This window comes from Eschrichtius robustus, chromosome 14, assembly GCF_028021215.1.
Source record: "Eschrichtius robustus isolate mEscRob2 chromosome 14, mEscRob2.pri, whole genome shotgun sequence".
Classification (NCBI taxonomy): Eukaryota; Metazoa; Chordata; class Mammalia; order Artiodactyla; family Eschrichtiidae; genus Eschrichtius; species Eschrichtius robustus.
The window spans coordinates 35,081,972-35,098,394 of record NC_090837.1 but is presented as its reverse complement, the minus strand read 5'-3'; the positions used below and the strand labels follow the sequence as shown (position 1 = coordinate 35,098,394).

At 40.4% G+C, this 16,423-nt stretch overlaps 1 protein-coding gene and 1 pseudogene across 3 annotated transcripts in view; both read right to left on the bottom strand.

Moving 5' to 3' along the window:
- The window catches only part of DLGAP1 (DLG associated protein 1), an 846,176-nt gene that overhangs the window by 424,866 nt on the left and 404,887 nt on the right, over window positions 1-16,423 (bottom strand). The gene's annotated exons all lie outside the window — the stretch shown is intronic.
- Window positions 7,291-10,722, bottom strand: LOC137776401 (PX domain-containing protein kinase-like protein; annotated as a pseudogene).

Below are 16,423 nucleotides of genomic sequence, written 5' to 3'. Positions count from 1 at the left end.
CCATCGATGTACTTTTAAATTTTATAATGACATTTAAAAAAGGAAGACAATTAGCTGAAATTCATTTTAATGATATAATTTAAAAAAATCTAACATATGCATATATTATTTTAGCTTGTAGTCAATAACAAATATTATTGAAGTAGTTTACATTCTTTTTTTCATACTAAGTTTTTGCTATCTGGTGTGTATTTTACATTTAAAGCGCATCTCCATTTGGCTTCGGCACATTTCAAATGCTCGATCGCTCCAGAGAACTAGTATTGAATAGCGATGTCATCAGATTAAGGTTCAGTTTCTGGCAAAAATATCCCATAGGTGGTGGGGTATACCTCCATCCAGAAGCACATGCCTAATGGCTTTTTGGTGATATCGGCAGTCAGTGATTACCATTGTCTGAATCTGATGATTCATTAAAGGTTGTAAAATGGTGGCATTGACATTTTAAAATTCCTTCTTCATTTATTAGATGAAATACTTCTATGAAAAGAAACATCTCATCTACTACTTGGTTACTTGGAATAGTTTGTATAGAGAAAGCAGGATAAATATTTGATCTCTCCCCTTTATTTTTTATTTGTAATTTTTTAAATCGAAGTATAGTTGATTTAAAATGTTGTGTTAATTTCTGTACAGCAAAGTGATTCAGTTATACATATATATATATATTCTTTTTCATATTCTTTTCCATTATGGTTTATCACAGGATATTAAATATAGTCCCCTGTGCTATACAGTAGGACCTTGTTGTTTACCCATCCTATATACTAGTTTGCATCTGCTAGCCCCAAACTCCCATTCCATCCCTCCTCCATCCTCCCTGATCTTTCCTCTTTGCTAGTTTGTAATGACTTTGGTTTCCCTGCATTTTCAAGGATGGTCAGTAGTATTTTATTTTCATAGTTATCATTAGGAATACACGAAGTTTAGCACACTTGAAGTGTTTCAACTTATTGCAGTTACTGTGTTTATTATTGTTTAAGTTTTCTCACCTTTGGCTGCTGGGAGCTTCTTTAACTTAATTTCAGCATTCTGATATCATCAAAGCTGCCTTTGATATTCTGATATCATCTTATATATTTCCTGCCACAGATCTGTAATCAGCTGTTTCTTCAAGGAGCACTTGATTCCTTTTAGTAGAAAATGGTATGTGGAGACCATGATCTCAGTGTGTGAGATCGAGCACTTGTTTCTAAGTCTTTTCAGAGGACAAAGCTAGGAATTATTTAGTTTAATAAAATAATGTGCATCATAAAATACTTGTTATTCAAATTCAGTAGTAGAGGATTTTATTTTTTGCCGTGTACTTTCCTTATGTCAAATATTCAGGTTTTCAATGATATGAGTATAATTACCCATTTGCTTTTATCCATAATACACACACATGGTCTCAGAATAAATATTAAGATACCACCAAGAAAATGATGAAAATATCAGGCTAGGTTTCTCTGTAGTTGTTTTTGTTCTCATGGTAACATTCCACTTAGGACAACAGTCAAGTCTCTGTTTCAGAGACACTTGGAAAGGGTACTCCTGGTGTTGTTATGCCACCTGCTGGACATAAGGCTCAGCTGTCACATTTTGATGTTTAGAGATTGCTTTATGTTAAATTTAATTTTATAATTATGTAAATTTTTATATGACTCTAAAGTCAAATTTAGAAAACAAATCTAGTTTTTATTCTTATCCCCTCTTCCCCTCTGTCCTATTTCCTACCTCTACCTTTTGGGTACTATTTTATTTTTAAAGGCTCTGATTTTTATCCTTTCATTAAGGGTAATGTTTACTTATATATGTATTAATTTTACATATGCACCTAGATCATATCTATTTTTATCCCCTTCCTCTTTATTAGACAAGTGTTAGCGTAATTTTCAGACTTCCCTGCATCTGAAAAAACTACATGTATTATTCCAAGTGGAGGAAAGTATACAGATATAAAATATACATAAATAATATATCAATATATTAACCTGGAGTGTTGGATTTTGCTTTGTTAAGTAATCTGAAAATCCTTTCTAAGAAATTGGTGAATTAAGCCCTTTTACATTTATTAATAGGATCTAAATGTTTGACATGTTAAAAGATCTTTAAAAATTTAAGATCTGAGCAAAAATTGATTCAAAAGGGCAGTGCCAAACTGGAACTTTCTAATAGCTCCACTGACGGAAGCCTGGGGAGAAAGTTACAGAGAAAAGGTGGAAGCGAAGTAAGGAAATTACTGATCAGCTGCAGCTTAAAGCCCAGTTGGCTCTTTGTGATGGGTTGTCCTTAGGTCTTAATTTTGTAACCTGGAAGCATTTACTGTCTTAGGTTTTGGTTTGCTTACACAGGGTTCTGTGGCATCAGGGCATGAGTCTAATGGCCTCCTTGTTTAATTAATTTAACAGGCATCAGTTTTGTCACATTAATGTTATGTATATTTCCATATATATAATATATACACGCACCCCTAATCTTATTGCTTTACATTCCTATTCTTTCACTGGATGGTCTTTACCAGTCTGATCCATGAACTGTTTGTTACTAAGCCATGGCATATGTACAGAAAGCAAAAGAACACATTTAGAAATGTTTAGGCAATCTGCTGTAAAGTCCAAGCATATGACTGTGTATTTTACAAAAATAGCGGTTTGCCATTGTTCGGGGGGGGGGGGGGACAAAAAACAAAAAGCAAACAAACAAACAAAACTACTGGTCCTTCCCGACCAATAGTTTGAGAAGTACTGGTCTACAATGTTTGCTTGCTCTCTCCCTTTTGCATATCTTTTTGTATTTAGAAAGGTTTGTGTTTCTTTGTTCTGATGCCTTTTTATTAATATTTTGACATGAGCTAATATGATGTATGAACTTACTAATATCTGTGTATGATACCTTTAATCCCCCTTTTACTACTTCCTCCTAACATCCTACTATGAACGAAATTGACATTAGCTAGTGACCCCTTCTTCTCCCTGTTTCCCATTCCCCAGAATCTACTTTCAACGAGTACCTTTTTGCTCCCCATTGATACCTGTGAGACAATCAGAGGGCTTTCCTCTACATCTCATATCCTCTTTCTCATCTACCCTCCATCCTTTGGCCATTTCCTCTTACACCCTCTCCCTTAGAACCTACAGGGACTCCAACTTATACAAACAAATACACTGTATTTAGTGCTCACTACCACTACTACTGTTGATGTCTCTTCCATCATTTTGGTTGTCTGAAGCTTGTTCTCCGGTAAATTTCCCAGGAAAGACTCATAGGAACTATACTCTGGGTTCTTACATGGGCATAAACAATTGTGACCATTACATTTAAAGATCAGTGTAGCTGGATATAAACTCCTTAGCTCAGGTTTGCTTTCCTTGTATTTCTTAAACGTTACCCTGTTGTCCTCTGGCATAAAGCACTGCTATTGCCAAATCTGATGACAGTCTCATTTTCTTTCTTTATAAGGGATATTAATCTTTAAATTTGGCACCAGAAAGAATTTTTTCTTTTTATTTAAAGATCAGTAGTTTTACTAGACTATGTTTAGGTGCAGGCCATTCTGGGTCAATTTTGCCAGGTATGTCCTTTCAATATGTAGTGCAAGTATTTTTTTTTAATTTCAGAAAAATATTCTTGAATTATAATTGATAATATATGTTCTCTTTCATTACACTGATTCTCTTTTTTAGGTACTTCTATGATACTAGATCTCCTTTCCTGTTGTCTATATCTTTTTTACATATATGTATATATATAAGTATGTATATATATTTTATCCTTTTATTTAAAAGATAGTCATTCTTTCCCATTCTATTTTTCTTAAAGCATTTTTCTGTGGTGTTCACTCACGGCTTTGGTTGTTCTTATTTAGTCTGAGATTTTAAAGTGAATTTTTCTTTCTTCTCTAGTAGTTTCCCAAATTTTATAGACTTGCTTTTCAAGTCTGTGTTTTCTCTAATTAGCATCTTCTTGAGTTTTTTAAATTTGGGGTTATGCTGTTCTTTCAAGGCTTCTATCATTTATTTCCCTTTTCTTTAGCTTGATATGAATTATTAAACTGTCATTTTTGGGTCGGCCTGTCTTGCCAGCACACGTTTCATGTCTGTAGGGACATTATTGTGTTTCACAGGTCCATTTTCCCTTATGGCTTTGACCGCAATTGTTTTCTGTACTAATGTTTAACTGGCATGAGTTTTCTTTACTCTTAGGAGGGAAGGTGGGATCAGGAGAGCGCCCTGGCTTCACAGCTCTAGCACCCCGCATCTGTCTTGGGAAGCGTTCACAATGACAGCCTCACAGTGTCTGGTAGCTACTCTTTCCCCCTCCCCTACTTTTATCTGGATCTTCTCTTTCTCTTGTCTCCTTTGCCCCTATTGTCTCTTTCCTGCTCAATACGGATTCCATCCCCAGCATTTTCTCCTCAGTGCAGGGCTTTGTCTCAGAGGGGACGTTGGTTACGTCTGTTACGGGTCTCTGTTGAGGGTCCATGGGGCCCAGGCTGCTCCAGCACCACCCACAGTGGTGCTCTGTGTTCACCCACAAACTGGAGCCAACAAGACTCTACAGGCTCCTGGGGCCACAGGAGGCCCTTCTGCCTCCTTCTTTCTGTTTCCTGTAACACGCATATCTTAACATCACCAGTCATTGATTCCAACCCACACATATACCGGGGGTTCACAGGGATATGTTTTCCCACCACTTGACTGTAGATGTGGCCTGTGAGGTTTTGCTTTTGCTCTCCTAGTTGCTCTGTTTGTATGGGGTGATTTGGGGAGTTCAAAAATGATGCCAGCTTGCTGCCATTTTCCAGATTACTGTTAAAAAGACTAAAAGTTTGGATGCTTCTGTTTTACGTGGTTGGTGAGCATCTCTCTGCCTCTGTCTACGGTAACAGTTTTTCTGATGCGCTACACTGTTTCATCATCCTGGTCCCATCATCAGCCACGCATGTTAACACTCGAATCTTCAGCAGTGAAATCTCTGCAGTTCGGGGATCTGTTGATGTCTTTTCACACTGCCAGGACCCTATCTAATGCCCCCCTCTCCAGTCTGGGAAGAATCCCACTGCGGTCCCGAGTGTCCTGGACGCCGACACTGAGGCCAGTAGAACACGGGTCGCCCTTCAGAAGTGCCCCTTCGTGATCACCGGGCCTTGGGACAGTAGGAAATACCCTGCAACAGGGTATTAGCAATGATTCCTTTTTTTTTTTAAATTGAAGTATAGTTGATTTATAATGTTGTGTTAATTTCTGCTGTACAGCAAAGTGACTCAGTTATATATATACATACATTCTTTTTCACATTCTTTTCCATTATGGTTTATCTCAGGATATTGAATCTAGTTCTCTGTGCTATACAGTAGGACTTTGTTGTTTATCTATTTTACATATAATAGTTTGCATCTGCTAATCCCAAACTCCCAATCCTTCCCTCTCCCACCCCCCTCCCCCTTGGCAACCAGAAGTCTATTCTCTATTGTCTGTGATTCTGTTTCTGTTTCATAGGTTCATTTGTGTCATATTTTAGATTCCACAAATAAATGATATCATATATTTGTCTTTGTCTTTCTGACTTCACTTAGTATAATAATCTCTAGTTGCATCCATGTTGCTGCAAATGGCATTATTTCATTTTTTTATGGCTGAGTAATATTCCTTTGTATATATATTGCCACATCTTCTTTATCCATTCATCTGTCAATGGACATTTAGGTTGTTTCCATGTCTTGGCTATCGTGAATAGTGCTGCTATGAACATAGAGGTGCATATATCTTTTAGAATTATAGTTTTGTCTGGATATATGCCGAGGAGTGGGATTGCTGGATCATATGGCAACTCTATTTTTAGTTTTCTGAGGAACCTGCATACTGTTTTCCACAGTGGCTGCACCAACTTACATTCTCACCAACAGTGTATGAGGGTTCCCTTTTCTCCACATTTGTTACTTGTAGACTTTTTTTTTGTGATATGGTTTATTTTAATAAAAAATACAGCTGAACATTTATCACAGATTATATGAAACTATACACAATGACATTCTCTCTGCATCGTAACCAACACTGATGTGTGTAACTTGAATTTTTAGATGGATTATTTATAATCCTTTAAAGTGCAATTTATTTAAGGGTTTAAGCATATCATAGGATAAAGGACCTTTCTAATAAATGAGTAACATTAAAAAGATGATATATTTGGATAAATCTTTCGAAAATCAGAACTCATTTTGCCAAATGTACTTGTGTTGTAATAATAACACCCTCCCCTGGCAAACCCCAAACTTGACTTAATTGCTGAGGATTAAGAAGATCCTCTAAAGAGCTTTTTCTTTCTTTCTTTTTTAAAATTAATTAATTAATTAATTAATTTATTTATTTATGGCTGTGTTGGGTCTTCGTTTCTGTGCGAGGGCTTTCTCTAGTTGCGGCAAGCAGGGGCCACTCTTCATCGCGGTGTGCGGGCCTCTCACTATTGTGGCCTCTCTTGTTGTGGAGCACAGACTCCAGACGCGCAGGCTCAGTAGTTGTGGCTCACGGGCCCAGCTGCTCCGCGGCATGTGGGATCTTCCCAGACCAGGGCTCGAACCTGTGTCCCCTGCATTAGCAGGCAGACTCTCAACCACTTCGCCACCAGGGAAGCCCCTAAAGAGCTTTTTCTGATGTTAACATTTTTTTGTCTGTTCGATACATACTAACTAAAGTGAACTAAGAGTCTAGAGTAGTTCCTTTAGCAGCCCTGAGTTCTATAACCACAGTGGAGCTCCTGTTTGAACTTAAGAGACTGTTATGAACTTTCCCCGTTCTATTTGAGGGGAAAATGAAGAACTCAGTTGCTTCTCTGACTCTCAGCGGCATAACTGTGCTTTGGGCTACAGCGTTAATGTCTAGGATGAAATTAAGGTAGCAAAAATGGGAGTTATCTAAGAAATAACCAGAAAATGCTTTAGATAGAGAAATGAACTATGAGAGGAACATTTCTAGGAGCTATCTGACAGGACAGGAGGGACTGCAACACAAAGGCCATTCACTGCTGTGACTGTATATTGTCATTGTTTTTGTTTTTTGTCCATTTCCTTCTGTTGCTGGAAATAATTGATTCCAATATGCTGCTGCCACCAAAAGATGACCATTAGAGGATGAACAAGATTCCTTTTCAACAGTAACAAAGGAGCAAAATATTTCTTAAGGCAGCAATGCTAGCCTTACTTTACTCTATTGAAGACTATTTCCCTCTTGAAAAAGCCTCTTACACGAGCATCTGCAAAGTCATATGTTGCTGTACTGGCTCAGCAATTATTCATCCAGAAAGAGGGTACTTTAGGGGTTGGAGGTGGAAGGAAAAAAAAGAACTTTTCCCTCCAAGTGTACACACAAAGCTTTAGCCGATCTTAGGGGCGCTATGATCACAGGTTTTGGCTTTCCTCAAAGTTCCTTTTCGGAAATTCTGGATGGAGCTGAGTAAGGCCCCTTGGCTCATGCCATTCACAGCCTGGGGCAGAAGCTGTGTGGGTGCCTCTGTGCTCTCAGGAGGCAAGAGAGCTGCTGGTGGCGGAGGAGGAGGTGGAGGAGGAGGTGGAGGAGGTGGAGGAGGTGGAGGAGGAGGAGGAGGGAGGAGGTGGAGGAGGAGGAGGTGGAGGAGGAGGAGGTAATGCGGGCATCCCTGCTGTGGAGGGGAGTCGGTGATGACGGGGATGTGAGAGGTGAGCTGGCCCTAGATCCTGCTGAATTATTGGAGTTGCTATATTTTGCTGAATGCTCTTCACTATTTTCAACAGCAGATTGTTTTGACTTCTTTCAAGCTATAATCTTCCTCTGTTTTCTTTCTTCTTCAGATCCATGGTGAGGCTGAGCTCTCATCAGTCTTTGATGCTGGTGCACCTGTTTCTGTTCATCAGTTACCCTATTTTCTATACATTCTTTGGCAATGCTCGATGCCTCTTTTAACTTTGTGGGGATCTTAAACTGTGGCTTTTTGGAAGTAGTTAGCAGAACATCACTGAATAATGGCATCTGTAAGAGACAGGAAATGGTGGACCTGCCATCTTTACAGGCTTCACAAGACAGCATAGACTCCAACATGGCCACCACAACCATAGACAGTGCAGGAGAGAAGGAGTCTATAGGCACCGAGTCTGGCGGTCGTCATCTCATACAGTAAGTGGCCAAAGCAGTGGACGTCCACACTCTCCAATGTATTGATTTTCCTGAATTGTGAGAAATAAGATCAGTAGAAAGAAGGAAGGCCCAACAAGGAATTCTCAAGGTCCAGCAGCTGGCAAGTGTCCCCTTCCAGCAACACGTTGGAAGCATGAAGATGCCCATAAGGGAATCCCTTGTCAAGGAGAAACTTCAGTACTGCTAATATTTGTTGCCCGTATGTTTTTATTTGCTGGAGTTCAAGGCCTTGAATCTTCTTAGGGTTGCAGTAGTACCTTAGGAATGGGTCTTTTGGTTTTGCCTTGTAGATCAGGTCCTTCAAAGTTCCTTTTTCATTAAACATTCTAATTAGCAATGCTGAGGATTTGTTAGCTGTGGCAAAGGTAACATGATAGATGTAAGGGTGCAAACAGGACGACAGAAGTTCGATTAGACACTGAAAATCTTCATCTGACAGATACTTGTCAGGACCGAGGTCAGCCCAGCTTAACACTAGCCGCTCCTTTGGCTGATTTTTAATCTTCATCAAGAAATATTTCTTCCTTATCCTCCAACCTATGCATTTCAATGGTTCCGCCATCTCCCACTTTGGTTCTGATTGGAAGAACATGGAAACCTGTTGTAAGGCAATCTCAGTATAGTCTGCAGAATAGTTGTTTGGATCTAAAAGCTTCTTAAACAGCTCACAATTAGACAAGATATGATTTGTGGTGATAATGTTGAGATAGTTCTGAAGACCTTTCTGTCTCCCAGCTATGAATTCACGATCCATGTTACCGATCAGTTTTTTCGGAGGAAGAGGTAGACTTAGGCCTGCAGTCTGCAAGCTGTTGTTCAGCAAATCAAAGTCACTGTATCTCCTAACAATCTGCCAGCTATTTTCTACAGAAATTCCTCTTTGTACTCAAATGATATATTCCATGTGGGACTGCAGGCTCTGGCTTGCCTCGATGGCTGCTGTCAGCGGCACCGTGTTGTCCAGCAGGACCTTGCTGGCCGGTGGCTTCTCCATGAAGGCCATCCCGGAGTGCCCATCCACCACCAACGCCTTGGGACCAGGGGCAGGTCCAGAGGCACCGACTCCCATCACCTGCCGGGATCCGCTGCCACTGCCCAGACTTTTTAATGATGGCCATTCTAGCTGGTCTGAGGTGATATCTCATTCTAATTTTGATTTGCATTTCTCTAATAATTAGCAATGTTGAGCATCTTTTCATGTGCCTATTGGCCATCTGTATTTCTTCTTTGGAGAAATGTCCATTTAGGTCTTCTGCCCATTTTTCTATTGGATTGTTTGCTTTTTATGTTGTTGAATTGTATGAGCTGTTTGTGTATTTTGGAGATTAAGCCCTTGTTGGTTGCATCGTTTGCAAATATTTTCTCCCATTCTGTAGGTTGTCTTTTCATTTAGTTTATGGTTTCCTTTGGTGTTAGCACTGATTCTTAATGAGGGTGGTAGAGGATGAGGCTTAGAGAAGTGTGACCCCAGTGGGAAGATAGAAAGATGAGGGAAATACACTGGAAGCATTCAGTAGTTGGACAGAAAGCTTCCCAAGGGACGATTAGACATCTGTTAGGGTTGTGTTTGGAGTCTCTACTCTGGGTGGTGGAGAGAGAGAGGATGCCCTAAGAATTAGCCCTGGGTCCAGACGCCTTGGGCAGAGAAATGGGAAGAGAATGACTCTTAAGAGATAGAAAAAAAAAGAAAGAAAGACAGTAGCCCAAGGATCTAATTTCTCTGGGGGTCCATTTTCTTCTTGTTCAGGCAGCTTAACATCGGAAGCAGATTTATCTTCAAGGCATTTAAAGTTATCCCTGCTTAATGTTCAGCTTAGAAACTCTTTCAACTTGAAACAGAAAATCTTTCATTTTACAGATAGAGATTGACACAAACAGGCATCCAATGGGAACGTTTGAAAGACATGGCATTTTGTGTGAAAGTGTTTCTATCAAAGACAAACTGATGGTATCAAATCTGTTGCTGTTTTAATAGAGGAGAGAAGAAGAGAGGCAGAGAGGTTGGAGAGAGGGATGTCATAGATACGGAGAAAATTCCCAACAGGAGGACAGGGACCAGCCAGCAGACACTGGAAGGGGTCATTAGTTCTGCCAGTTTCATCAATGCTTTCATCTTCATTTGTTCACAGTTAAAGGGTGTGTGGGTGCATTCACGTGCTGTGTGGGTGCATCCGTGTTCCGTGTGGGTGCGTCCGTGTTCTGTGTGGGTGCATCTGTGTTCGGTGTGGGTGCCGGTGCTGGCACAGCCTCAGGCTCTGGGAAGGAAGTCCAGCAAGGACTGGGTAACAGGGTCTAAAGGTGGAGAAGTTCAAAGAACTGACAGCCTGATTGGAGTCCCAGTGGATGATTTAAGAGCTTAAGAGCATTGAATATTCAGGATGAATTTTGAGGAATCCACAGAAATTCCAGGGAATTTAACTTAAGGTCATATCATAATTAAAGAATTCTTATATATGGTTTAAGCTGTATGGTTCAAGTAAGTAGACTTGTCTGCCTTAAGCAAGATTTGTCACGTTGACTTCAGAGAGAGGGGCAGCTTTCTATTTCTGAGCCACTTATGTGTTCTCTGTTTCAGATGCTGTTTCTTTCATCATTGAAGAAGGATCAATGGACTTGAGGTAATTGAAACTCTATTTTCCTCTCTATGGTATTAATATTTTTTGAAACTTTTTGTCTTGTTTCCTGGGTATCATGGATGGAGCAGGTAGGTTAATACCAAAACGCTAGGAGGACTTCCCTCCTCCTCCTCCTCAGTAACCCCCTTTTCCCTTCTAACCTTGTTAGCCTGTTCTTCGCAGAAGGTAAGGTGAATATTCTCCAGTCCTGCCCTCAGCCAATGTTAATGTTCTGTTGTTCGCCCTGAAATATACATCAATTAGACTACCAGAATACTCACTGATCTGTACTGTGAAAAAAACAAAAAAAGGTAAACTATATGAATCAGAAAAGGAAAGAGAGTGAGTCACTAAAAGGAAGGTGTTTCTGGTCTATTAATTTTGGCTACACAGTATAGAACAACCAGCGTGTGAAAGATTTTCAGCTTTCATCAAAATAACCTACATAAAATCACTAGGAGATCAAGCTGGAAATAATGGGGCATATTTTTGAAGTTAAAATGTTAGCGTTGAGCTTGGATAAATGGAAGGTGGCCGTGATTTCTGGCGGTGCATTAACCTTTTGCCTCAGGCATTTCTTTCTATATTGTGGTTCCAAAAAAGCCAAGACCCTGCTCAACAGACTCTCTGGGTCCCTAACTGCCCAAGCAATTGGGGGTGTGTGTGCGCACGCGCGCACGTGCTTGTTGTTGAGTGGGGTGTGCTGGATTGGGGAGGCGTAGTGGGAAGCTGGCAGTTGGCTTTGAAATATAGACAGACATTCCCTACAACCTTAATCCTTCCCTCCTTTGGAATATCTGCGGTTCACAGGCTCCATTCTTCCCACCTTGCTCCTCCATCGTGACTTACTGTTCTTAGCGTCTTTGTCATTCAATCAGGATTTTGCTAGAGCAGATACCAGACACTCTAGTGGCACTCAGTGGATCCCAGGGTAGATTTTGCCTGTTAGAAACATTATGCATATTTTAGTCCCCTAGTCAAATACAAACGAAACAGGAGGGAGTGATGGAAACTTATAGAAACTTAGGAGCCCGACGGCTTCCTTTTGTACACTGGCTTGTCAAACATTTGAACCTCTATCATCATGTCTGTTTACTTAAACCTACTAAGTCTAAAATTGGATTCAGGTTTTTCCACTAAACATTCATTCTTCTGAATTATGTTTTGGTGATACCATATTCCACAACCCCTCAGTCTTCCTGGGTTTTTTTCCCATGTGTTTACTTGATTCAGTCATTTATTCAACAAATACCTACTCCATTCCCATGCTGTGAGTCAAGATACTGGGTACTCTGGGTGGGGCAGTGAACATTGCCATGTTCTCAAGACTTTACGATGCAGCAGACTTCTGTTTGCCTACTCTCTCCCTTCTGTCCACGCCTCCATGACTATCAGTGTATCTTTGTGCCTCGTTTCTTCCTTCTCATCCCTGCTTAGCCACTCGGACAGGGATCCCCCTCCATCATGCCTGGTCCACAGCAATCCACTGCTCACTGTCTTCTCTAAAACTCAGAGCATCCATAATCCAGTTCCTAATATCTGACCTGTTCCAGTAGTTCTCAACCCTAGTCGTGCATCAAGTTCTATTGGTAATTTTACTTGGTTATTTGTTTGCAACACATATGTCCAGGAAGCACCTGGAAAGTAGGTGAGTCAGTAAAGTTCCCCTTGGAGCTGATGCGGAGCCAGGTTGGAAAAGACTTACTCTCTTACTTGTCACCTACCTAAACCTTCACCTTGTGCAGGCTAAACAGATCTAAAATCACCATTCTTCAAAAATGTCACACACACCCCTGCCTCTGGCTCTTCATTCTACTCTGAAGCTAATGTTTCTCCCCTTATCAGAGCCCTAAATTCTCGCTCCAAGTCCTAATGGCAAATGCCATGCCATATTCATCTTTGACTTTCCCAACAATTAAGAATTATTTATTGAATGTGAAGGGCGGCAGAATACGCCACCCTAAAATATGCCTCATTGGTGTAAGGCTAATTTCGAGCTAAAAATGCAAATGCAGGGAAAGGTCTTCTCTGAATTCCCCGACATACAGATCCTCCCAAAGGAACTCAACTCTCATCCATCCCTTCCTGGGAGTTTCATCACCCAGGGAAGACTGACTGTTAACAAAGGAGAGGGCACTGGAAGTCCCCATCACAGCCAGACAGGCTCTGTCACAACCATCACGTCTCCCATCTACCCTTCCAAGGCCCCATCCATCTTTCCTAAAAATCATTCACTCTCCTTGAAGTGGCCTACATCCCCCTTCCACTTCCCCTATTAAAACAGTATGGTATATAAATGCTCAAATCTCACATCTCTTTTGGGTATTCACTTTTTTTCCCCCGGGGATGCCCCCATGGATATAACATTAAAAGTTATTGCATTTGTGCTCTATTTACAATAGCCAGGACATGGAAGCAACCTAAGTGTCCATCAACAGATGAATGGATAAAGAAGATGTGGCACATGTATACAGTGGAATATTACTCAGCCATAAAAAGAAACGAAATTGAGTTATTTGTAGTGAGGTGGATGGACCTAGAGTCTGTCATACAGAGTGAAGTAAGTCAGAAAGAGGAAAACAAATACTGTATGCTAACACATATATATGGAATCTTAAAAAAAAAAAAAAAAAAGTGGTCATGAAGAACCTAGGGGCAAGACGGGAATAAAGACACAGACCTAGTAGAGAATGGACTTGAGGATATGGGGAGGGGGAGGGGTAAGATGTGACAGGGTGAGAGAGTGGCATGGACATATATACACTACCAAACGCAAAATAGATAGCTAGTGGGAAGCAGCCATATAGCACAGGGAGATCAGCTCGGTGCTTTGTGACCACCTAGAGAGGTGGGATAGGGAGGGCGGGAGGGAGGCAGACACAAGAGGGAAGAGATGTGGGGAAATATGTATATGTATAACTGATTCACTTTGTTATAAAGCAGAAACTAACACACCGTTGTAAAGCAATTATACTCCAGTAAAGATGTTTTAAAAAAAAAAAAAAAGTTAGTGCATTTGTATACTTTTTCTCCTGTTAGTCTGTGTTGTTAGTTTATTTCATAGACCCAGCTATTGAACGTGGGAGAGTAGAGGGAAAGTCTTTCTTGCCTACACACGCATGACTCAGCTTCGATCCCCCCCCTCATATTTAAGTCTTCATATTTCAGGTTTTAAGTCTTCAGCAGCCTCTTTTTTTAAAAAAATTTCTATTTTATTTTATTTTTTAATAAATTTATTTATTTTTGGCTGAATTGGGTCTTCGTTGCTGTGTGCGGGCTTCTCTCTAGTTGTGTCGAGCAGGGGCTACTCTTTGTTGGGGTGCACGGGCTTCTCATTGCAGTGTCTTCTTTTGTTGCGGAGCACGGGCTCTAGGTGCATGGGCTTCAGTAGTTGTGGTGCGCAGGCTCAGTAGTTGTGGCTTAGCTGCTCCATGGCATGTGGAATCTTCCTGGACTAGGCCTCGAACCCATGTCCCCTGCATTGGCAGGCGGATTCTTAACCACTGCGCCACCAGGGAAGTCCAAAACTTTTATTTTATATTGGGGTACAGTTGATTAACAATGTTGTGTTATTTTCAGATTACAGCAAAGTGATTCAGTTATACATATACATGTCTCTATTCTTCTTCAGATTCTCTTCCCATTTAGGTTATTACAGAATATTGAGCAGAGTTCCATGTGCTATACAGTAGGTCCTTGTTGGTTATCTATTTTATATATAGCAGTGTGTATATGTTAATCCCAACCTCATAATTTATCCCTCCCCCCAACCCTTCCCCTTTGGTAACCATACATTTGTTTTCTAAGTCTGTGCGTCTGCTTCTGTTTTGTAAATAAGTTCATTTGTATCTTTTTAAGATTTCACATAAGCGATATCATATGACATTTGTCTTTCTCTGACTTACTTCAGTTAGTATGATATCTCCAGGTCCATCCATATTGCTGCAAATGGCATTATTTCATTCTTTTTTACGGCTGAGTAATATTCCACTGTATACATATACCCCATCTTCTTTATCCATTCCTCTGCTGATGGACATTTAGGTTGCTTCCATGTCTTGGCTACTGTAAGTAGGCTGCAGTGAACACTGGGATGCGTGTATCCTTTCGAACCATGGTCTTCTCCAGATATATGCCCAGGAGTGGGATTGCTGGATCATATGTTAGCTCTGTTTTTAGTTTTTTAAGGAACCTCCATATTGTTCTCTGTAGTGGCTGTACTGATTTACATTCCTGCCAACAGTGTAGGAGAGTTCCCTTTTCTCCACACCCTCTCCAGCATTTATTGTTTGTAGATTGTTTTGATGATGGCCATTCTGACTGGTGTGAGGTGATATTGCATTTTAGTTCTGATTTGAATTTCTCTAATAATTAGCGATGTTGAGCATCTTTTCATGTGCCTCTTGGCCATCTGTATGTCTTCTTTGGAGAAATGTTTATTTAGGTCTTCTTCCCATTTTTTGATTGGGTTGCTTGTTTTCATTTTGATATTGAGCTGCATGAGCTGTTTGTAGATTTTGAAGATTAATCCCATCGTTTGGATCATTTGCAAATATTTTCTCCCATTCTGTGGGTTGTGTTTTAGTTTTGTTTATGGTTTCCTTTGCTGTGCAAAAGCTTTTCAGTTTAATTATGTCCCACCTGTTTATTTTTATTTCCATTACTCTAGGAGATGGATCAAAAGGGACATTGCTGTGATTTATGTCAAAGAATGTACTTCCTATGTTTTCATCTAAGACTTTTACAGATTTGCTATAGAGTCTGTTATGTGGCAGCTGCATGGTGGCCTGGAGGAGAGGATGGCAGCCTGCAGCCTCCAGCCCCCCACTGCGCTCCTGCCCCTCTCCCCCCACCATTTCACCACATTCTTCTCAGTCTCTCTTCCTTCTCCTGCCAGAGTTAATTTTTCTAAAACAATTGTATCATGACAGGACTCACCCCCACCCCCACCCCAGAAGAAGCCTGTGATGGTGCCCAGTGATTACAGATAAAGAACAATTCCAAGGTGATGCCCAAGGCCTCTTAAAATCTGGATCCCATCTTTTGTTTCAGTATCATCTCTGTCATTTCTTCACAAGCAAAAGATGCTCCCATTATTTAGGTACTGCTCTCAGAATGCACCTTGCTTCTGTCACATCCATATGCCCTTATGGTACTGCTCCTTTTAGAACGCCTTGCCCCCTTTCTTCATCTGGAGAAACCTCACTCACCTTAGGGCTGGTTCACATGTAATCTCTGAACAATGCCTTCCCTGAGCTTCTAGACAGAAGACAGTTATTCACTCCTCTCTGCATCTGTAGTCCTTTGTACTTACCTCTTATTGACTGCGTTGGCATTCCTGTATGCCTCGCTCTTTTCTGCTAGACCGCGAGAGCCTAGAGGCCAAGAAATGCATTGATTCCACAGATTGTTTTGAATAGTATGAACATTTTAACAACATTAATTCTTTCAATCCATGAGCACACATTTGTTTTTGTCTTCAAGTTCTTGCATCAAGATCTTATAATTTTCCGTGTACAGGTCTTTTATCTCCTTGGTTAAATTAATTCTTAGGTAAATGTAAATGGCATTGTATCCTTACTTTCTTGCTAGTGTACAGAAATGCAACACATTTTTGTACATTGATTTTGTATCCTGCAACTTTACTGAATTTATTAGTTC